Below are 22,807 nucleotides of genomic sequence, written 5' to 3'. Positions count from 1 at the left end.
ATCCAATCTCTATTGTTATTTTCTTCTTGCTTACATTCTGAATGTAAAACCCCTTCAGCAGGATAAGATTATACATTCAATTATTGTGGTTTTAGGACAAAAAATCATTTCTACCAACTGATCTGACATCATAACTCACAGTGAGAACTTCCTACTTTATTAAACTGAATGAATTATCTTTTGCTCATACGACTTAATACATTTAATCCAATTAATAAGCCATAACAAGATGTGCATTTAAGATCTCTGAGATAATAGCAGCTAACTTGACTTTGTGCTGAAATGTTACTGGATCTGACCGAGTCAGGAGGACAGTGGACGTTATGGTTGGTGTGTTATAATCCTCTGTCAGCCTCCTTCCCCGCTCTCCTCTTCTGCTGCTGCTGCTGTCCCGGGATGTTTGCGGACAGGAAGCAGGCCTGAGGGGGCCGAAGGCTTTTCGTCTTCACAGACAAACTTTGAAGATCTGTCCAAAAAGCCACTCTGCCCGAGCCTTTAGAAGTCTGCCAGCAGGACACAGAATCATTCTGTGTCTGTACATGTGACTGTTTCTCACACAGCAGTGAAGTAGTTTAAAAACACACACAGAGGGCAACCATTGACAGCACACTGCTGTTAGAAGAGTACAATAACCTTAACCGTACCCTGATCAGCAGTAATCAATACTCCCATTATTAAAGCATTAATCAAACTAATAACGCACAACCTTATCAGACTTTAGCGTGAAAAGATCAAACTTATGAGATAAAAGGGCCAAAAGCGATGTCTGGTCGTATTTACATGTTTTCTGGTTTATATTGAGCATCAGGAGCATTTTCAAACCTCGACTGTAATCTTTTAGCTCAACTTCCAAACATTAACTTCAGGGTGCTAAAAAACAGCTTCTTTGAGATGTGTAATCAATCACAGTAAACTGAAAGTTTTTTGTCTGTAACAACAGAATCCTCTTACAGTAAACACAAGCATCCGATTATCAGACATGACTGTCCTCAAATGCCCCATCAAGCAGAGATTTTCTTTAAAATCACATTATGATAATGTAACTTTGGCAAATTAAATTAAAGGCAACACAGTGTTGACTGATGGATCATCTTTCCGCAGCACGTTTCAAGTGTCTGCAAGTTGAGTACTGAAATGAGCTGAAAACAGTTTCTGCCTGGAAGGAAATCAGTCTACAAACTTTAGTCAGCGGGGATATAAAGTTTACTTCATTTGTAGTTAAAACACAGCAACATATCACTATCACTCTCCACCAGACTCCAGAGACAAAAACACTCATTTAACCTTCAGATCATCGTAACTTCATTCAAAGTGGACAGAAACAGAATAAAACTCATTAAAAGCGTCTCTGTTAGTGTTTCCAACAATCACCAACTCTGGTTTGGTGGAAATAAATCCTTAATTCACCGACGTAGATGATAAAAACAGCAGTTTCAGTCGGAGCAGACCGGCTATGGAAACAAACCACAGAGAGGCTGCCATACAACACAGGCAGAGGGAGAGAGACACCATGTGACTCTGTCTTTATATAGAGAATAGCAGTTTGCTGATATATTAATGTTAATAATCTCATATAAACAATCAAAGGTCCAGTTATTCTCAGTTTAAACAACCCAGTGAATTCTCTAGAAGCTGTGAGTGGGTTTGTAAGAGGAGGAGCAGGGGAGGCCGAGAATATGCTGAGTCAGGGAGAAGTAGTGACAGGAGGAACTGAGGGGAAAGGGAGAGAAAGAGGGGAAGAAGAGAGACTGTTAAATATTTCAGGAAGGTGGAGCAGCGCTGCAGCTCTCTGTGGGTGTTCGTCCCTCCTTCATCTTCACCCGTAGAGTTACAATGAGCATCATCTTCACCTGAAGATGAGTTTGTGAAACTGACAGCACAGTGACAGATTACAGAGCGAGGAGGGATGCAGACGATACAGAAATGGATGAATTCAATACAAACTCATTTATGTACTAGTCAGCCTTGTTTCTAGTCTAGACAGTTTACTTTAACTCCAACAGCTCCCTGATTTCCATCCAAACCTCGTCCTTTCTAAAGATGTCCTTTATAAAAAGGTGCTGATGTGCAGCTTCTCGACCTCCATAAACACTCATTATTGTGGTTGGTGGCTGAAAGCAAACTTCTCCCTCGTGTGCATAGCTTGTTAGTTTTAGCAGGTTAGAGGTGGAAAAAGCATCACGGCAGATTCCTGATCAACTGTGAGAACGTGAATCTGTCTCTGAATCTCCTGAACCATCGAGCTGTGGACGGTTGAGCTTTGGGTGAAATTATCTTAAAAAGGCAGACGTGCAGGTATAAAAAAGTCACATATACATAAAATAGAGTTTTGACATCACTCCATGAGGGAGCTATACTTGAGTCCATTTATAGCAGTGATGGATGGTTCCTGCCTGTACTTGAACGCACCACATTAATGTACATGAAGATGCACTCTGCAGGCCCTCTTCCTTCCTCCCGCTCTCTCATACGTACAAACTGAATCTACAAGTGTTCTCCTCTTTATATTTTTATAGCTCTGTGTGGGATGTGACACAGGTCTCCAGTGAGTGAACACACCTCTCTACCTTTGCTCCTACACACTGCTGTGTGTGTGTGTGTGTGTGTGTGTGTGTGTGTGTGTGTGTGTGTGTGTGTGATTCATGAATCTCCGTCCGTACAGCCACTGAAGCATCCTCATTATCTCCGTCAAGCCGACAGGAAGCGTCGGCGTCTCGATCGGGCTTGCGGCTAATGAACCCAATGAGGCGTGGCGCCCAGACGTAGAGAGGGAGAAAGTGAAAACATAGAGAAGAGCAGGATGAAGCAGAGATCAAGAGCGAGATAATGTTTTATATTTCTGTGGAAAAGCAGAAATGTGAGCTGTTAATCTTGTTCGTAAATAATGCAGCGACCATTTAGCCCTCAGACATTTTGATTCATCGCCATCGAAGTGCGAAGGATCTGTCCACTGTCATTATAAACTCTCCTCTAGAACCTGAAGTTAAGTCTGCAACCACTAGCTCACTCCTCATTAAAACGAGGCCACAGGAAACAAGTCACAGCCAGTATGTGGCTTTAGATCCTCGGGCAGAGGTCATATTTCTGTGACAACGGTCTCACACCCAAACACTGCCGCTCCGTCGCCCTACGCTTCAAAATATGACGCCGTAGGTATCCCTCTGGAGTCAGCTCTGGACGTGCAGGGCTCTGCGGTCACGTTAGCAGTAATAAATATGTCTGCTTAGACTTTCAAAATAAAGTTTTTGGCCGTTTGGTTTGGTTTAGTCACTCTTTATAGTACGTCATCTGACTGATGGCGGTAGCTTCTTTTTCAGCATTGATTAGGTTTAAAGTGACTGACAGGAAGTGGAGAGTAATGTGAGGCAGCATTGATCAGCTTCTTCTCGAGTTCTTCTTCATTAAAGTTTTTCCGGCACTTAAACGCATAAAGAAAGTGTTTTTCTTCCTCCGGTTTCGGTTTGATACAGATTTGATGAGACACAAACTGCTGTATTTAAACTCTCCATTGAAATCTGTTTTACTGAATACATGAGTGGTTGTCATGACAACAGAGATAAAGGGCACATAAAACATCTGTGTTGTTTTATTTCTATATTTAAACACAAAAATAAGTGATTTGTAGAGAAAGTTTGTGTCACTTTTTGAATGTTGGGCATCAAGATAAAAGATATTCGCCTGTCACACACGGCTCTTATGTTCTTCTTTTTCATTTATTTAAAGCTCCAACTAATTATAATTTCAAATGACTGAAGCAGACAGTGTTTGACATTTTTCCTTCGTTAATGGCGGCCATTATTGTCCATTATCAGAGTTGTTGACGATTCATTTTCCGTAGATCGACTGAACCATTAATTGAGGAATCGATTGAGCTCTAATGTGAGAACAGTTTGTGTGTTTGCCTCTCGGAGCTCAGCGTGTTCTCCATTGAGCTGCACAACGAATCCAAATATTATATTATACAAAGTGCAATATGCAAATAGGATGAGCTGCAATTTACTTGATAAAGGTAGAATATGTGACAAACATTATAATGAAGCACTGTAGTGCTGCAGAGACGCTCTGACCTACACAACCCAGACAACGTCCCATCATGAGGATTTAATGAGCGCTCTGTTGTTCTGACCCGAAACTGAGGAACTCACTGGGCGAAATTAAAGACCTTTTAATGTTTAATGTAATGTAAGTCAGTAAAGTTCAGACTATAACAGGTTTTTTTTTGTGAAATATAACTTTGTGATGCAGTATCTGTCAGAGTAATAGCAGTTTGATGTTTTTAGCACATCGTACAGCTCGGCTTCGTACAGCTGTGAACACATCAGGTCGACTGTGCAGCTTCCTGTTCTGAGACGCTGATTGGAGGTTAATCTGCTGGTTGTTTACATCCAGTCTGTGTGTTCAGAGTGTGTGTGTGTCGGGTTTCACCTCCACGCTGATGTGTGACTGTAACAACAGTGTGACAGTTGGTCTGTGGTCAGCAGGACGTTAACCTCCGCTGACAGTCGGTTTGTCCTTTCTGTTGAACAGAGGAAGAGCTGAAGACCAAAATCTGGCATATAAACATGAAACTGAGACTGAGAGAGCCGAATTAAGTCCTTCAATATTTTATTTCATTTCATTTAAAGGTCACATTTTATTAAAAGATTTCCTGATTTGGAAAGGAAAGGGAAGTTTGTAAATGAGTCTAAAAAGTATCTGACTCAGACTAAAAACTGTAATTATAGAGTTTTAACTGTGAAAGCGTAAAATGTGTGTTGAAATTGATGAATTTGGACACAGGGCTTTTCTGATTAGAAATAATGACCTTATGTATGTTTTTTTCATTTGCATTTCTTTCTTCACAAACACCTGAACACCTCCGTCTCAAATGATCTGAGTCACTCTATAAACACATATCTGCACATTAATGCAGAATCTGCAGATAAGGGACCAGATGTTGGCACCGGATACGTTCTGGTCTGTTTGTAGTGTTGCTGAGTTGTATTGACCAATCGCGTTTGAGCAGGTTGCATGCAGTGAACAGTCCATGTGGAGAGCAAAAGAGGCAGTTGGCCAAAATGCATCGATATCTTTTTATAGAGATAAGCTGAAATGTGTTAGTTATTCTTGTGTATGAAGCTGTCTCTCTCTGGACATCTGCCGGCTACACGGGAAACATTGGTTTTTGCCCCCAGAGGCTCAATCGTTGTCAGACGATAGCCAATGATTCAGTTCACCCCGATATCCAACCGGCTTTCACACCAAACAGCAACCCTGCAGTCACTGCTTCTGTTCGTTTGTTCAGGTGAGGGGGAGACGCTGGTTGTTCTGTATAGAGAGGAGGTAACCTGAAGGAACCATCACCAGGATCCTGCAGTGAAAGGGTTGATGGGTCGGGGGGTGGGGGGGACTGAAGACTTCAGGTTAACGCCTCTTTGGTGATCTGATCTCAAGTAAAAAGCTCTGAGTACGTCAGTTCAAACCTGCTGTTAGAATGAGTCTGAAATGTTTCTGTGGTTAGGTTTTCTGATCCGACAGATTGAGCTTGACCTGATCGCTTCCCAAAGAGGGAAAAACAGTGCAAATACCACAAAATGACCACTACATTCAAAATGGCTGACTTCCTTTTCGGTTTGGCTTATGGGTCCAAGAGGCTTTTGTGTTCATCTGGTCACGATACATGTGCGTTTCGATTTTCATACATATCAGTCAAACATGCCGCTGGGGCTGCTCTATAGGGGGCGCTGTCCAGCCACTTCCCTATGCCCATATACAAGACCCATAGACTGTAATTACTTACTGTTACTCTCCAACATCGGTCGCGTTGAAGTCGTCACAGCACTTCCACGCCGTCTCACTATGACAATCAGCTAACTGAAGTTAAAATTGAAAAACGTGAAGTCGAGTCGTACCTCGCAGTAGAATCATATCTGAGTTCCATATGAGGAGAAAATATCAGCTGCACTCTTCACTCTGCTGTGTTCTCCCGCCTCAGCACCAGATGTGAGTCGCATCTGTCTCAGACGAGGCTGCCAGCTTTGGGAAGGTTTTAGAGGTATGGAACGGGGCCAAAGTGGGCTGAGGAGCAGCACTCGGGCCAGCTGTGGACCAGCTGTGGACCAGTGCTGGCACCGGAATCAGACAGGTGAACTTGAGCCGGTTATTTCACGTCATGAATCTGGGATGATGTGCCAGATTCAGACCGCTGTCGGGCTGTGGATTCCTGGCTGCAGTGGGTGTTTTTATGAGAAATTCTCATGGCAAAATAAAGTCGTTAAAGTAGAAAAATACACTAAATACAATGTTAAAGTCTGCCAGCTGTTTGGAGGTTTTAAAGTTGGTCTAAAAATACAAATTTAAGTATGAAAAGGAAGGTTTTCTCTCGTCAAGGTCAGTTCAAAACACACTTCACTTTAAAAAAAGTGATATTCTGGCAGCTGGAGCGCCAAAAAATACATTAAAATAACTGACTCATAAAAATACAGCAATTTGTCTATCACTCAATTTTTACATAAAATGTATTTGGGCTTTTTAATGTTTAAGTAAAGATATTTAAACATGTAAAACCAATGAAATGATCTATAAATACAGGTGAACTCTGCTATAATACAATAATCAGGCTTACATTTACAGCAGAGTGCTTCTATTATTGGATTGTTATTATTTTAATCTGAATTTAAAAGTTATAGAACTGTAATAAAAGTCATTATCTGTGAAATTACAGTAATTATTTACACTGATAACAACTGTATTTGGACAGTTTACCAATGCTTATTACCAGTGTTTGTTTTACTGGTAATTTTGACAATTTACATATTTTTGAAATGTATTAACAGTACTAAACTTGAATTTTAATGTATTAAATAAACAGCAAAAACATTATTTTAATAATAATAATAATAGTAATTTTCTTTTGAATAAGCAGTAATTTTATGAGTACAGTTACAGATTTTTAACATGATTATACATTAAACAGCCTGATAGGATTCACACATGTGGCAAAAAGCCCAAACTAAGTTCTGGTGTCTCCTCAGTGAATGGTGTTACAGTAACCAACCAGGCCCAGGCTCGGCCCCGCTCTCAGTCAGCGGGTCTGGGCTGCGGCGGCGGCGGCGGTGGCGTTGCTGGGATATCTGGGATATCTGGGAGCTGAGGGGGTGTAATGGAGCGTGGAGCGATGCTATGATAACCTCATTATTCTCCACCGCTCGCTCCAAAATACTCTGCCAACTCCAGCAGCTACTGAAGCAGCAGAGAGAGCGAGTCGATGGGTTAATCGTGCATGCAGAGTTTGTGTGTGTGTGTGTGTTGGTCTTTCAAACACTGGTCTTTCAAACACTTGTTTATTTGGCAGAATTAAATCTCTGTATTTTGGAATATCGGTTTTATTCCCTTTTTATTTGAATATTAATATAGATTATTAATAAATATTACTTTCACATTCAGAAGCTCTTTTGGCTTTTTCTGCATTTTCTGTCAGTGGAAACATTTTCTGATTGTCACCTCAGGAGCCTTTTTAATCTGACCTGGCAACCACAGCTCCAGTGAACAACAATAAAAACCAATATTAATATAGTCTGGCCTCAATGTAGATTTAAATAAAAACAGTATTTATTTATATAAGCTTTGGTGGTTAGTGTTCTATTTGTCTCTGACGCGGTTTGGTCCTCTTCAGAGCGCGTTTCCTGTATTTTATTTTGAAAGTTGCCCAGATTCTCTTTGCTGTTTCTGTGTCTGACTTCCTGTCAGTGCGATCTGCTTTCTGTTGACTGACACGACTGGTAGCAGAAACCACAATAAACAATAACTCCACATTCAAATGTCATATTATTATATTATATTATATTATATTATATTATATTATATCATATATATATATATATATATATATATATATATATCATACCTCAGTGGTGGCAATGAGGGTGAGCAAAGCCCTCAACCCAGAACTGCTCAGAGGCAGCAGATCAGACTGAGGTTGTACTGAGCAGCTTCCCCTGTGAGATCGAAGTTGCGTGTCCTTTAAACCAAGCAACCGGCAACCTTTTATTTATGTCCTAGCTATTTAAAACCAGCAGAAGCCCAGTGTTGTGCATTAGAGGCGGACTGAAGTGAACTGTGTTGTGTTTAAAAGCACCAGACTCCCTTTAAAAAACCTGGATGTTTTTCATTCTTCACCTCAAAGAGAGGAGGAGGATCCGCCCTTTGCGGCCCCACCTCCCCCTCTTTTACTGCTGTACAGGCAGGTTGAAGAAGTCTAGTTGAAGCTTTTAACTCCCCTCGACCCCCCCCTCCCCCAACCTCCAACCAAAGCCAGAATCTCTCCCAGAGTCCCTGAACTCATCTAAAAATCTTTCTTATCTCAGCTCCTCCCTCTCCGTTTCTCTCCCAGCAGCAGCGTCCTTGGCTGTTTCTACTGTACCCAGAATGCAAGAGTCAAAATCTGAATTCACCCCGATATCCAGCCGGCCTTCACACCAAACAGCAGCAACCCTGCAGTCACTGCTTTGGTTCGTTTGTTCAGGTGAGGGGGAGACGCTGGTTGTGCTGTAGAGAGAGGAGGTAACCTGAAGGAACCATCACCAGGATCCTGCAGTGAAAGGGTTGATGGGTCGGGGGGGGCTGAAGACTTCAAGTTAACGCCTCTTCTGTGATCTGATCTCAAGTAAAAAGCTCTAAGTACGTCAGTTCACACCTGCCGTTAGAATGAGTCTCCACATGGCAGACACATAAATAAATGAATTCATTAATGTCTAATATTTGCTGAATTTACAAGAAGGCCCAAATAATTAAGAATTAGTCTTTGACAGCTTTTCAAAAAGTTTGTTTGCTTCTCGTTTAACAGCTCTCAAAATTGTACAATTTTTAAGGGGAGTCTGGGGCTCTGCACTAGCCCTCAGGCTGCCTCGATGAACATTTTGAGTCCTAAAAATTCAAAACTCAAAACTTTCTTTCTAGTTTCAAGACACTGATACTTTTCCAGAAACACATAAAACTGCACTGGGAATTATATTCACTAGTGTTTGTCACCCAGTGCATTATGGGATACTGCAGACTTCATCATGAGTCCTACACAACTCAGCCACCCCCACCTTCATCCTGACTTAGAAAGAGTTCATTCTGCTCTAATAAGAAGCTTTTGTCCGTCTGCAGAGAAGAAGATAAAATCAATACAAGGATTTATTTAACTGCAACCATTTAAACACCGGTTTATGTGCCGTCTTCCCGCTCTGTCAGCGAGCTCGTGGATCGTTCCTGTTGACATATTCAATTATTCTGACCCTTTTTTCAGTCAGCTGCACCTGCAGTTTGATCCCCGCTGGTCTCCTCTCGGCCGTTTACGCCGCGTCGCTTTGAAAAGTCGCACATCAAAGTGCCCATCGCCGACCTCCTCCGTAGACTCAAAGGGCTGCTAATTGGCTTCCAGGCCACCGTCACTGTTTGTGATGCTCATCAATATAAAGTCTGGTTCTTTAAAGCGTGAGCTGTTTTCTTTATGTGCTGTCGGCTGGTTTGATCTGTCGTGTTAGACTGAAGTTACAGATCTGACAACAAAGTGCAGCAAAGGTTGTTGGTCCGTCGGGTCTGAAAGACGTTACGATAATCTGGAGATCCGGAGAGATTATAAATGGATTCTGGTCTGTAAGATTTAAGTGACTTTATTCAGATAAATCCTGTTAATAGATTTAAATTTGTTTGTAGAAATGCTGAATGAGTGTAACATACTAGTTTTAAGTTAGATTCATTTACCATAATAAATTACTTAAATCAAATATTTAATGCTTAAATAGTTTGAGTTAATACATTTAAACTGTTTAAGGCAGTAAAAAACATAATTAATTAATTTGAGCTGCACTCATCAGTCTGAGAGGAATTAAATAATAATTGTAGCATTAAGTTTGATCAGAAAACTTCTCATTATGAGGCAGAAAATTTGAATTAATCTCAGAGTACGATCACAGGTAGGAAACGAAGCCGACCTCATTTTCAAAAGTGAAACTAATTCTGTAAAGAAACGATCATAATTGTGTAAAATGTGCATTATGTTTTAATCTGACTGACAGTCTCACTGCAGTTTAACATGAACTGTGTTGACATAAATCTGGTTAAATCTGCGTTTACATGCACGTTAGTTCCTGTAAATCCCTGAATACACGCAGCTGATCAGTAATCAGATTACTGCCCAACCCCCAACCTTCAGGACTTCAGTTTGACTCTGTCAAACAACTCGCCGCAAATCAGTGCAGAATCGTTGGACTCAACGCGACCAAAAAGTGCTGAAGGAAAAGTCCCGTTGGTCCTCGTGTAAAAAGATTTCTCTGTTGTATACGTGAGAGAAATCTACCTGATGAAATCCAGATTACTGTAACCAATTGTCTCTGTTTCTCTTCTATAAATCCATTTACTGGAGACAATAATGTGTGAGAATGCACTGAAGACTTTGGAGATGATCTTAATCCCTCTCTTTGTGTCTTTAAGAGACTCATGTAAGTGTTAAACTCTTCCAGCTTTTACATGATAAAGGGACTGAGGAGTTCCGGCTACAGAGAGGGATGATCAGATTAGTGAAGTGCATGTTAATGGATCTGGTTCTGTTTTCCTGCCAGCTGAGACAAACAGAGAGAGACCCGGACTCACACTGGGCCGGGCTGTTTGTTAGTGGGTGGGTGGCCTCCTCCCCCCTCCTCCCTCCCCCAGGTCGCATTGAGCAGCTTTTAATGGCTGCTGTTGTTTCTCACTACGAGCCAATCTGGCGGTGCTCCTGGAGCCATCAGAGGGCTGTTAGCACACAAACAGCAGCAGCGCTCGCCGCTATCAGCTGCAGTAAAACAGCCCGAGACCTCCTGCGATTCAGGATGACTCCAGCCCCCCCGTCCCCAGCACACACACACACACACACACACACACACACACACACACACACACACACCCTCCTTGATGTGGATGCAGATTAGACCGTCGGCGTGCTCGGCGAGGGTTTGTCACAGGCTCTGGCTCAGACCGGGCTCCGGGGCTCCTGACAGGCATCATGTCGCCTCCCTCTGCTCTGTGCAGCCACAGAGAGGAGCCGCCATCTGGACGGAGCGCAGTGAGCACCAGGGAGGACAGAATAAAGACCACACTTGCTTCACTCCTCCCATCTGTCCCCCCCCCCAGAGCCTCGCACACTGTTACCTTCCCAACAGTCAGCTGTAATGAGGCCGGCCTGCAGAGCTGGATTCATGTTGGACTCAACACTTGTTACACTGACAGACGGACTGAAGAGTGATCCAGATCAGTCCATCTCAGAGTCTTTCATAAAAGCATAAAGTCAGTGTAGTACAACACGTTCCAAACGGCCAAAAGTATATGGACACACAACCTACCCAATCAGGTCTGTGTGTTCTGCCATCCAGCGACTTACTCACATCCACGCGCACGTAGCCTATTAATGATCACATTTTTTGTGGCTGTGGTTAATAAACACATGCACACTGATGTTAACTGTACGTGCAACAAACAGTTTTCTGTCACATAATATCCGGTCTGGCTCACAGTCGGTGCTCCCGTTCATCCTTAAGGTCTGAGACAAACAAAAGGTTGAAAGTTGGAAGAACACTAAAATATGAGTGTGCATGAAGATTTGCGTTCACTAAACTCACCAAATGGTTGAGCTAATTTCCCAGGATGCTTTGTGTTTGGGTCGTCTTGTTTAAAGACAGTGAATGAAAGAGGCTAAGAAACGGTACAGTTGAACTTTTCTATAATATGGATTTCTTCTCTTGTCATTGGTGACTTTTAGTTTCTTTATTACATTTCCACATATCGCCCAACCTCAGTGCTAACCGTATAACTTAAAAATATCCAGAATATATTCACTGACTGCTGGATGGACTATAGTGTGTGTGTATGTGTGGAAACATTGGAACAGATGTCTGTGTGAGTTTGAATCCCTATGGATACCTGTAATGGATGCCACCTGTAAGTTGATGTACGCACTCCTGAACACCCAACAGCATTCAGCGAAGACCTGTCCTACTCTGGGCCAATCAGAAGCTGGGTGGGGGGGCGCCTGTCCAAAAGAATTAGGATTACAGGGTTGTCCTGAATTTGGGTCCTGGCACCTTTTTCGGTCCCATTCAGGCGCTGGACGTCGGCCGAACTGTCGCCTCCGGCCTCAGAATTCAAAGCGCCACCTGTCGTCCCCGTCTGTGTTTGATTGACACATGAGGCGCGATGCAGTGATGAGTGCTAATGATAGAGAGTCATTGTGATCTATCTTTAATAATGACAGTCGAGAGTTTCTCTGCTGTTTGATTGACGGGTTGATTGATCCTCTGGTTGCGTTTGTTGTTTTCCTTCCTTCGTTATTTAGAATATCTTTTATTTGATATCTTCTGTATCTGATAAGTAATCTTTCCTTCCATTGCTGTCACACGCTGTCATCTCATACCTGTTTCTATTTATTCACAGAGTGGATTTTGTCCCGGAGGTCCCCGTTGGAGCCGTTGACTGCGACTGAGCAGCTTCTCCGTCACAGTTTTCCCGCTCTGGGATTTTACATCTGCGAATCTGGTACAGGAACAAACACTTTTATTCTTCCTGCTTCAGATGTCACACTTCTTCTTCCCAATGTGTGTGGGAGTGAGTGAGTGTGAGGGGGTTTTATTGTATGTGAAGTGTAAAACCAGCCGTATGTAGACAATAACGGGTGTGAGTTTGTGTCTGACGAACAGACTCAGGAGCGCGTGGATGATGTGGAGAGGAGTCCTGGCTGTGCTGCTGTGGCTCTTTGTGCTGATTCCTTTGTGTTCGCTCTGACGTGACTGTTTTTCTGATTATTCTGTCGCCTTGTTTATGTGACACGATGCATGAGAAGACATATAAAGTGGGATTTCAGTGCCGCGGACTGATGTTAAACTCCTGAGAAAACACCTGGTCAAACACAAAGGTCGTCTGATAATTATGCTGCCATGTTAATTGGCTTCTAGCTAATTAACCATTGTTGTTTTTCTCAGTTTCAGTCTGTGCTTCCTTTTATCTGCTTTTAGAAGCTGCAGTGGAAATGATTAATGTGTGGTGTGAATTTAATATAACAGCATGGAGTCTCATTCAGAGGAATCATTCTTAACTGCCGTACATGTGACCGACGTAGTGATGCATACATAATATACATCCATACACTCAAGAGTATGATTGATACTTGCAGCTTTTGGTGATAAAACACGGATTCTTTCATGCCCAGAAAGAATTCCTCACTCTCTAAATGTATTATTACCTTATTGACTCACTGCTGGAGCCTCTAGGGGCCGTTAGAAGAACTGCAGCTGTTGTTATTTCCATGTTGACTTCATTTGCCAGCAAAGCCAACAAGATCATAAGCGAGAAGATTGATTATTGTAGTATATATAGTTATTCTTAATGCCTGCCACCAGGTCAGATTTTTGGTCAAATTCCCTTTGAAATCAATTAAATGAAGCAGCTGAATCACTACCGTTTTTGACCACAGGGTCAACATAAAAAAGCTTAGTGTAGGTGCTTTAAGGGGTGTAAGAAAACTTTTAGAAAGTACACACAGTAGGCCTATGTTTTTTGAAAGTGTAGATTATTATTTAAGATACAAACAGGATAAGGGCACGACGAATATCTGAGTTATATTCACAGAGGCTTAACTCTCTGCTAAACAGGGCTGCAACTAACAAATGTTCATTATCAATTAATCTCTGGATCCTTTTCTGGATTAAACAATTAGCAGTTTGGTCCATAAAATGTCAGAAAATGTTGACCGCTATTCCCCAAAGCCCAAGGTGACGCCCTCAAATGTCCTGTTTTGTCCACAACCCGAAGATATTCAGCTTATTGTCATAGAGGACTAAAGAAACCAGAAATATTCTTTATAAAAAATATAAAAAATGATTACCTGATTGTCTAAATAGTTGATGATTAATTTAATAGTTGATAACTAATCTATTAATGGAATAATTGCTGCAACTCTGATAAACAGAGAAAATACGCAGAAGAACAATGAGATTAAAACACAGAATTTGTCAAAAGAAGAAGTGCATTCAGTTTGTATGAGTGTTAAAAATTAGAAAAGTGCATAATACTGAGTTACAGTTGTTAACAATATCAGGAAACCTTATCTGTGATCAATATTCACATGGTTTTATACAACGTTCCTGCAGTTACTGAGTTCACTGTTTGGGTTCATTGTGCAGTTTATCAGCTGTTCTCTGCTGTTATTGTTATGCATTAAATATAATATGTAATATCCATAAAACATGTCACGTAGTCAGTTTACTCAATCATAGAAAATGAGTCCCTTAAGGAAGAAGGTTAGAAAACCAACCATGAGGTTAAGAACGAGGACGGTGCCGCTGTGAGTCGGCTTAACAAAATAATAACTCTTAAATCAACATATTTCTCCAGTCAATGTGACGAATGCGAGGTTATCTGAGCGGCTGCTGTGTCAGCAGAGAGTGAGTAATACGAACGTGATATCAGTCTGAATAATAATGTGCCGAACCACCTGCTGTCAGATCTGAGATCAGCGTTCAGGTAGTGAAAGTCTGCAGGTTGTTCTCGCTCGTTAATGAAAATGTCACCCGCTGTGATATTTGCTTGAAGGCTGTCGGCTGCAGTCGAGATGCCGCAGATTTGTTCAAACATATCAGAGTTAAACAGCAGAAGGTGCAAACAGGAAGGAGACGCAGACGGATTCAGGAGCACGGAGAGGTGCTGCTACTGTCAGCCCAAATGAAGCAGTTATACATTACAGCCACGTTCAGATCACATTCACAGAGGCTGCAACCAAGACTCTGACTGTGGGGAAGATGAGGACACAGCAGGGACGGGAGAGGGATGGGAGAGAGACGGGAGAGGGACGGGAGAGGGACAGACCAGGAGAGGAGAGGCATTAAGCGGGTAGAGGAGTGAGGGAGGTCAGAGAGACGTTACAGTCATTGTCGAGTTTGAATGAAATAACAAGGTCTTAGTTCAGTATAAGAGAGAACAGATGTGATCAATGAACTGCTGATATCTGCTCTATTATTGGTCATTGATCAGCCGTCACTTGTCTTCTGTTGAGTAGAAAGATTTAATACTGACATGTTGTAACACTTTGCTTTTCTTTGGATTTTTTAAAATTTAGTTTGGGGTGCCAACCAGCTCTCTCTCTCTCTCTCTCTCTCTCTCTCTCTCTCTCTCTCTCTCTCTCTCTCTCCCTCTCTCCCTCCCTCTCTCTCTCTCTCTCTCTCTCTCTCTCTCTCTCTCTCTCTCTCTCTCTCTCTCTCTCTCCCTCCCTCCCTCTCTCTCTCTCTCTCTCTCTCTCTCTCTCTCTCTCTCGCTCTCTCTCTCCCTCTCTCCCTCCCTCTCTCTCTCACCTTGGGTTTGAGTCAAACTGCCCACATGGACACACACACATTAACATGTACAGTCTTACAGTGAAAGACATAAAATATTAAATTCACAAGAACATACAACAGTTAAAAATCAGAAATGATACTTTTAACACTTTCCCCGCCTCCGCCTCAGTTTTATTTTAAAGCCTCCCCCAGCACTGAAGATCATATTCACTGATCGTTAAAGAATATTGTGTTCTAGGAATATATAAACAGTGAATACATCAAAAGAAAGAACAGAGCCTCTATTTTTTGGACTAGAATTTTTTTATTGTTTTTAAAACGGTGAAAACACGGATTGATGAAATATCTTCTTATTGGTGGGGAAGGGTTCTGTCTTTAATGACAGAAGATCTTGTTAATGGAGGATGTAGTTAGTTAAATATTTCCAGGAAATAACCTCAGAAATCCCACAGTCCACCAAAGCTCACCAAATACAGGAATAATCCAACTGGATGAGTGAATGTGGCACAATCCTCAGCTCAAAAACTGAATGAATGATTAACAGAAATTAATTGAATTGGGGTGCGAACCGGTGGGTGTTTCCCGGGTTGTATACTGGTGATACAATACAGGTGATAAAAGCCAGGGTGTCCACCATGTTGTTTGGTCAGTAATATTTCTAGATGTATTGATGTATAATCTGTGTGAAAGTGTTTTTTGTTGTCTTCCTCGTTCACATCAGGTCTTTGGTTAGTCACTGATGATTTGTGATGATGAGGTTGTCGTGCAGTGTAGGCGTACTCTTTGTGTTCCTCTGGGAAACCTGCAGTTCTGCTCGTGTCGGATTGTATGAACCGACTGCTGAAAGTTAACCAGATGTAGATTCACCAGGAGACACCCCCCCCCATATCACAGAGCACCAGGTGGGGAATCGAGCCTCAGGTTCCTCCTGCTACCGACTCTCTTAGACACTAGATCTCTCGCCTCAATCTCCCACGTTCTCTCTGCTTTGTTGCACACTCCCTACAGACATCTGAAAAAGGGCTTTGCTTCAAATTAGTCCTCATTCACTTTTAAAACACACGTCGACACAGAGCCATGGGTGTTTGTGTGCTCTCACGCGTGCTGCAACAACTGCATGAAAAGGAGTTATTTGGAAGGCACTGGGACTTTGTTTGAGTCGTGGAAACAGAGGCAGCGTTTTCATCCTGATAAGATAAAAGACGCGACGGCGGCGTGTGATCCGTCCTCCTCCGCTCCCGTGGCTGCAGCAGATTATTACGAGTTTTGGGAATAAACGGCCTCTGAAGTCTGTGCAGCACGAGAGGATCCAAGTCAAGACGTGTGTGTGTGTGTGTGTGTGTGTGTGTGTGTGTGTGTGTGTGTGTGTGTGTGAGAGGCTCCTCTAGACCCAACATGTTTAGTTCAGCAGTGTAGGCGGCTTGTGGAGGCGTTTCGATCCCAATTTAACCGACCATCTCCAACAAGAATGTTCCACTTGATAAAGCAGACGTGTGGTACCTGTGGAACCTCCAGCTCCCCTCCTGCAGCCCCGTTAACGTCTGACTGTGTCTGTCCCAAATAGAATAGTTAAAGGTTATATATTGGATCAGTCATATGGTGTCTCTCTCCCTCTGCCTGTGTTGTATCGCAGCCTCTCTGTGGTTTGTTTCCATAGCCGGTCTGCTCCGACTGAAACTGCTGTTTTTATATTTAGTGTAACATTTATTGGCAGAAATGGAATATAAACTTATATATAACCTTTACTGGCGCACACTTGCCCAAGTGCAGTCTGTCTCGCCAAACCAAACCACAATGGTGATCAGGGACGTCCTGATCAAGGTTTTCTGGCCTTTTCCTGAGCCAGTACTCGTATTTATTTTTTAGATAATTTACACTTAAAGTATGTTAAAGTTATTGAAATCTCCAGTGTTTGTTGCTTCGGTGCAGAGTTACCTGAATCAACTGTTTCCTGTTCTGTTTCGTGTGGATTAGAATAATAAATGACTTCCTGGCTGTTTGCTGTGGTTGTTGGTGTAGAGCAGCGTTTCCCAAACTTTATTTCTGAGGACCTACTTTTTAAAAACCATGGCGACCCACTTCACAGCGAGAAGAGTTTTGTTTGTTTATTGTGCATAAATGATCGTTGCTGCTATTTCTACATCAGGTCATATTATCTTGAACGGGTAAAGCAGCCATTTTGAAGAGATACAGTTGATGAATCATTGAGCATCAGTAAAACAATACTAAATAGTAATAAAGGCATTAAGAGTTCTCTCAGTAAAACAAACCCTATGACTGCTCACTGTATGAGACACTATGTACATCTAAAAGAACAAACTCTCGTTCTTTAACTCATCAGTAACAGTAGTTTGGAGACTTCATCTCCTTCTTACAGAACTCACTTTAAAAAACGAGATAATGTAAGTACATTTAGCGTTTAAGGAGTTAAAGAGCTCGTATTTCCATCACCAGTAGAACAATGTACACATTTTTATTTATATATAATGTTATATATATTTAACATTTGTATTTCTTTTTTTGGGAATAAAAGGCGTACACTGCCTGCTACTCGCTGCCGCACTGACGCCGATGAGTTTTACTTTGAAATTTGGTACCAAACCAAAACCACATTTTTCAATACTCTGTAGTATCGAGGTGCCATAAAAGTCTTTTTACTTGCTTACTGATCAATAAGTCTCATATCAGTGCCCTCTGACAAATTATTCATATGAGACTTTCTGATTTGTCACCTCTCTGCAGAGATTGGCTGAAATTGTCGCTGTGTGTTAGTCTCACTTTCACATTTAATAATTTTATTCATTGGCAATATAAAACATATTGATCAGTCGAGCTTTAGAGAGTTAAATCAGACCCCTTTCTGTGTGTGTGTGTGTGTGTGTGTGTGTGTGTGTGTGTGTGTGTGTGAGGTCCTGTGGTTAAATCACAGTGTAACCTGCACCTGCTGTGTGCAGAAATGCGACGCCTCTGACTGATTGATGAGCTCTGCTCGCGGCTGCAGATGACCTGTGAGACTCATAATGAGTTTTTACAAGGTGACAGACACACACACACACACACACACACACACACACAGTTTCCATAGAGAGGTGACCTGACGTTGTGACCACAGGGCACGCACCCACAATCCCTCGCTCTCCCACTCCTAATGCCCTGACCTCTGACCCCGCCTTCACATCCCACCTCTGATTGGACGGCTAGCAAACATTAGAGGTCACATGATGTGCTGATAGGGTCGTCTGGGCCGCTGGGAGGCTGCAAGCTCCGTGTTTAATTAGCCTGTGTTCCCAGGAGAGGGACAGTTTCAATAGAAACTACAGAAAAATATGAATATAAAGTTCAGTTTCACTCAACCAGTGATTTTTGAAAGGCTGATCTGTTATCAACCTGCAGGAATCCTTCAGATAGATTGTTATAAAATACGTCCACATGCTCCAACTCTTTCACTTGCTGTGACATTAGTTTTTCTTTGACTGTAGGAGAGATCTTAAAGAATCAATAAAAGTGTCTTTCTTCAAAAGGAAGTCTGAGATCAGTGGTGAGCCGAGGGAGAGTTTGAGGTTTTATTTATTCATTCTGTTGGCAGTTTGTGTGTACGGTTTTATTATTTGTGTGTTTGAGACGTGAGAAAGAGACATTCCTGTTTCCTTGTGAAGGACAAAACAGTATCTCATATCCTGATATGGGTCGTTATATAACCAGATAATGGTACATTTTCTTTTTACTCTTTATATTAGTTGTCATACTCAAACCGTGTCCATGCGACGTTTAGGTTGTTCTGTCTCCTGTAACACCGTTTTGTATCACATTCACTTTACTGGCTGCATTCGTACCACAAAGAGCGACACAACGAAATAAACGATGGAGGGGAATAAGAAACATTTTTCTAGTGTCACACAGTATATATTGTCATATCTATCACACAGTCCAATCACAAATCACAATGCATTCTTATTAAAACAATCATCCCAACTTCCTGTAGTAAGTGTCTATTAAAGCTGCAGTAGGTATACTTTCACTATATCCTGACAGTAGAATATGATATGAATAAATAGTGCTATCAGGAAGCAGTGAGACGTGCAGGCGGATTCAGAGTGAAAGTACGCTGCTTGTTTTTGTGAAATACAGAAATAAAACCTGCTACAAGTGGTCCGCCTGTGTGTCTGGTTGCAACATGATTCATCCATTCATTGGAGAACAGAGGGCAGATTAACCACAAAAATCTAAATAATGGATAATCAGAGGCTCGGTTGCGCAGTGCAGCAGACAGTGCTGAGCTTCCAAATCACTCAATTTAGATAATTCAGTTAAAAGTTGTGTTTGTTCACATCCAGATCGGCAAATTTCTGCCACTAATCAGCTCCATTATGAGCCGTCGTCTGGTTTCAGCAACAAACATCAAATATTCTCCCAACTGCTAGAAATCGTTCCAAACTCTGAAAACCAGACTGTAGAAGGAGTCCCCCCCCCAACCCTCCTGCTCCCATAGTGCCTTGCTGTCCTCTCTCTTCTTCATGGGCAGTAAATGATGAGGCTCGTCCACGACATTTGTTGTAACTGCTGGAGAAATGAGGGGAGAAGATTGACGGAGGGGAGAGTGACGAACCAAGATTGAGGGAGACAACATGTGATTCGTACAGTGAAAAGCTTTTATTAATGGATATCCACACGCACACACACACGCACATGCACACACACAGACACACACACACTGTCAGAGAGATGGATCTCTGTTGGTGGATGGGAAGAAATGGAACCAGGGCTCCGCGGGGGAAATGAACTCACAACTATACTTAATCATTTACCTCCACCTCCTCTGCCTCTCTCTCTCTCTCTCTCTGTCTCTCTCTCCAACTCTTTCCATACCTCTCTCGCCCTCTGGTATGTGTGTGTGTGTGTGTGTGTGTGTGTGTGTGTGTGTGTGTGTGTGATGTTTGAACCAAGGAATCTCGCCACAATCTCAGAATCAGTTCCCGACGCCGTTTGAGCAGCTCCCTGCGACGGGTCAGGGTTTCTGTAGCTCAGCAGCCGGCAGGGACCGAGGCAGGAATCCAGTTTCACAGCTTCTCCTCTGTTGCATAACTGGTGTTAAAATTGGTGGAAATAGAGTGAACACGACATAAAATATCAGAACAGATACAGTCAGATCTTGTGTTCATCAGCTCGGAAAGGTGGAATAACGTCACGACAATGACCCTCTATGTTTCAGTTCGTCCTCAGGAGTGTTTTCTGATCCGTTACAGTTCAGGAGAATAAACCTAAAATAAGTTAAATAAAATACAGTGGTCACTAAATGCCAAAACCAGCTCGCCTGGTTTGTCTGTTCTGGGCTACTGTAGAAACATGGCAGTTCAACATGGCGGCCTCCGTAAGCGAGGACCCGCTCTCTCTGTAGATAAAAGCAGCTCATTTTAAAGGAACAAAAACACAACAATTCCTACATACAGGTTATTATGCACTAATGAATAATGAATATTATATTATACACACTGGAGCTTGAAGGCAATTAAAGACTGTGGAGCCTGTTTTTCCAACAGCGTGTGTGTGTGTGTGTGTGTGTGTGTGTGTGTGTGTGTGTTTACTGGACATCACCTGTCAACTGGATCAAAGACTCCTACCTGATAAAAGGTTTGATTCTGCCATCGATGTCCTGAGCTGACCCCGGAGCAGGGAGCGGGGGGGAGTGGGGGGGGAGCGGGGTGAACCTCTGTCACAGCAGCGTTAATGTGTCCTGGACAGAAATAGCAGCATGTGACTCACCACATTAACAGAAGCCCAGCGAGGTCTCACAGCATCAAAGTGCAATGAACACACTCTCTCACATGCAGATCGTGGACATGAATAATGTCGGTCCACTTCAGCATTAATGTGTTACCTTCCACCGGTCTGCAGGACACTCTGTTATACGACACTGTGTGCGAGTGCTCCACACTGAGGACGGGATGAAAAAAATATGAAAAAGACATTTAGAATCAGACGTCAGTGGCTTCAGAATACGACTTTATGAGATTACATAGGAAACCTTATAGCACCATTGATGGACGCGCAGGTTACACCGACCAGTTCCAAGAGATCTGAGCGATAATGATTCCATCGTCTGGTTTCCTTTCAGACTTTCAGAAGGTCAGGAATAAACTTCGATACGAAGATCAAACGTTTTAAAACCCTGGCGACGAAAAAAAGGTCATGTTTTGGTCTTCGGCCCAGATCTGAGAATGACCAATAAAGTCTTATTTTAGATCTGAGGTCGTTCTCAGATTCAAACAAGGTTAACAGCTCAGTAATAGAACAGGTGGAAGCTCACGGCGAGCTTCATCAGTCGGATCTTACAGTCAAAACTACATTTTTATAGGAAGCCAGCAGAGAGATTCCTGCTTCCTCGTTCGAGTCAGTGCCACCATTTGTTTATAAATTACAGATATTTGACATTTTGTTGATTTGAGCAAACATCTGGAGGATAAAATCTGGATTTATCAGCTGTAGTGTTTATGAGCCACTCTTTCATCCTTGTTCTGACGTTAAGAACAGGAAAAACGTGTTAACAAGAAAATCTAACTGGTGAATTTGGCGGCATTAAGACGGTGCGGGTGATCAGAGGACATGAGGGGACAGGATGGAGGTTTACCAGGTGGTCCCTCAGCAGTAACCGGCTGCGTCTGTCTCCCTCCTCCCCAGATGTTGGCTGTGGTCCAGTTGTGTTGTTTTCCAACTGAGAAGAGGACAATGAAGGAGAGATGAAGCTGTTGTTTCCCTCTTCCACAGGTTTTTCTGTGTGGGCAGAAATCTTTACTAAAACCACCTGGAACCGTCTCCGAGTCCTCGTGAGCTGGAGGGTGACGGTGGAACGGGTCCCGGCTCTCGTGTGAACAGTGTGGTGTTGTGTGAATCTGTGCTGGACGCGGTCCTGCTGGTGTGTGTGTGTGTGTGTGTGTGTGTGTGTGTCCTATGCAGAGCGTGTCAGTGCTGCTGTCAGGTCCTGTTAGCGCTGACGACTGACAGCCGTGACAGCACAGAGGTCCACAGAGAGCACACTTATTAAGACGAGGGACAGGAAGAGGCTGCAGAGAGGGTGAACGGGGCGGTCGCTGGGTCCGTGTATCATGGCCAGTCTCAGTTTCTGTTCCTGTAGGTTTGGATGAGTCTGAGAACTATTATTATTATTATTATTGTTAGAAGGTAGGTCAGCTCAGTTTATGTTATGAGTTGGGTTAAAATCCCTACCCTCGGCTCCACACAGTCAAACCAAACTCCATTTTAACAAACAGCTGTTTTAAGGAAGGATAAAAAATGAATTTCCACCATCACTGAGACTCTTTTTATATATATATATGTGTATATCAATAATTTATATTAAATTATGAAATACTGATTCTTTTGTTTGTAAAACTTAAAGAGTCAAGTTCAAGAAGAAAAGCAAACTATTATTATTATTATTATTATTATTATTATTATTATTAGTTTATTTCAAAACTTAAGAGTTTGAC

The 22,807-nt window shown here is 42.4% G+C and overlaps 1 protein-coding gene across 1 annotated transcript in view; it reads left to right on the top strand.

The window, feature by feature from the left end:
- The window catches only part of large2 (LARGE xylosyl- and glucuronyltransferase 2), a 75,148-nt gene that overhangs the window by 16,476 nt on the left and 35,865 nt on the right, over positions 1 to 22,807 (top strand). Inside the window, exon 2 of the mRNA XM_051378779.1 lies at positions 12,433 to 12,534. The gene's annotated coding sequence lies outside the window, so the exon portion shown is untranslated. The remainder of the gene's footprint in view (positions 1 to 12,432; positions 12,535 to 22,807) is intronic.

This window comes from Dicentrarchus labrax, unplaced genomic scaffold (genome assembly GCF_905237075.1).
Source record: "Dicentrarchus labrax unplaced genomic scaffold, dlabrax2021, whole genome shotgun sequence".
Classification (NCBI taxonomy): Eukaryota; Metazoa; Chordata; class Actinopteri; family Moronidae; genus Dicentrarchus; species Dicentrarchus labrax.
Note: the sequence above shows the minus strand (reverse complement) of the source record. Positions and strands in the feature narration are given on the sequence as shown.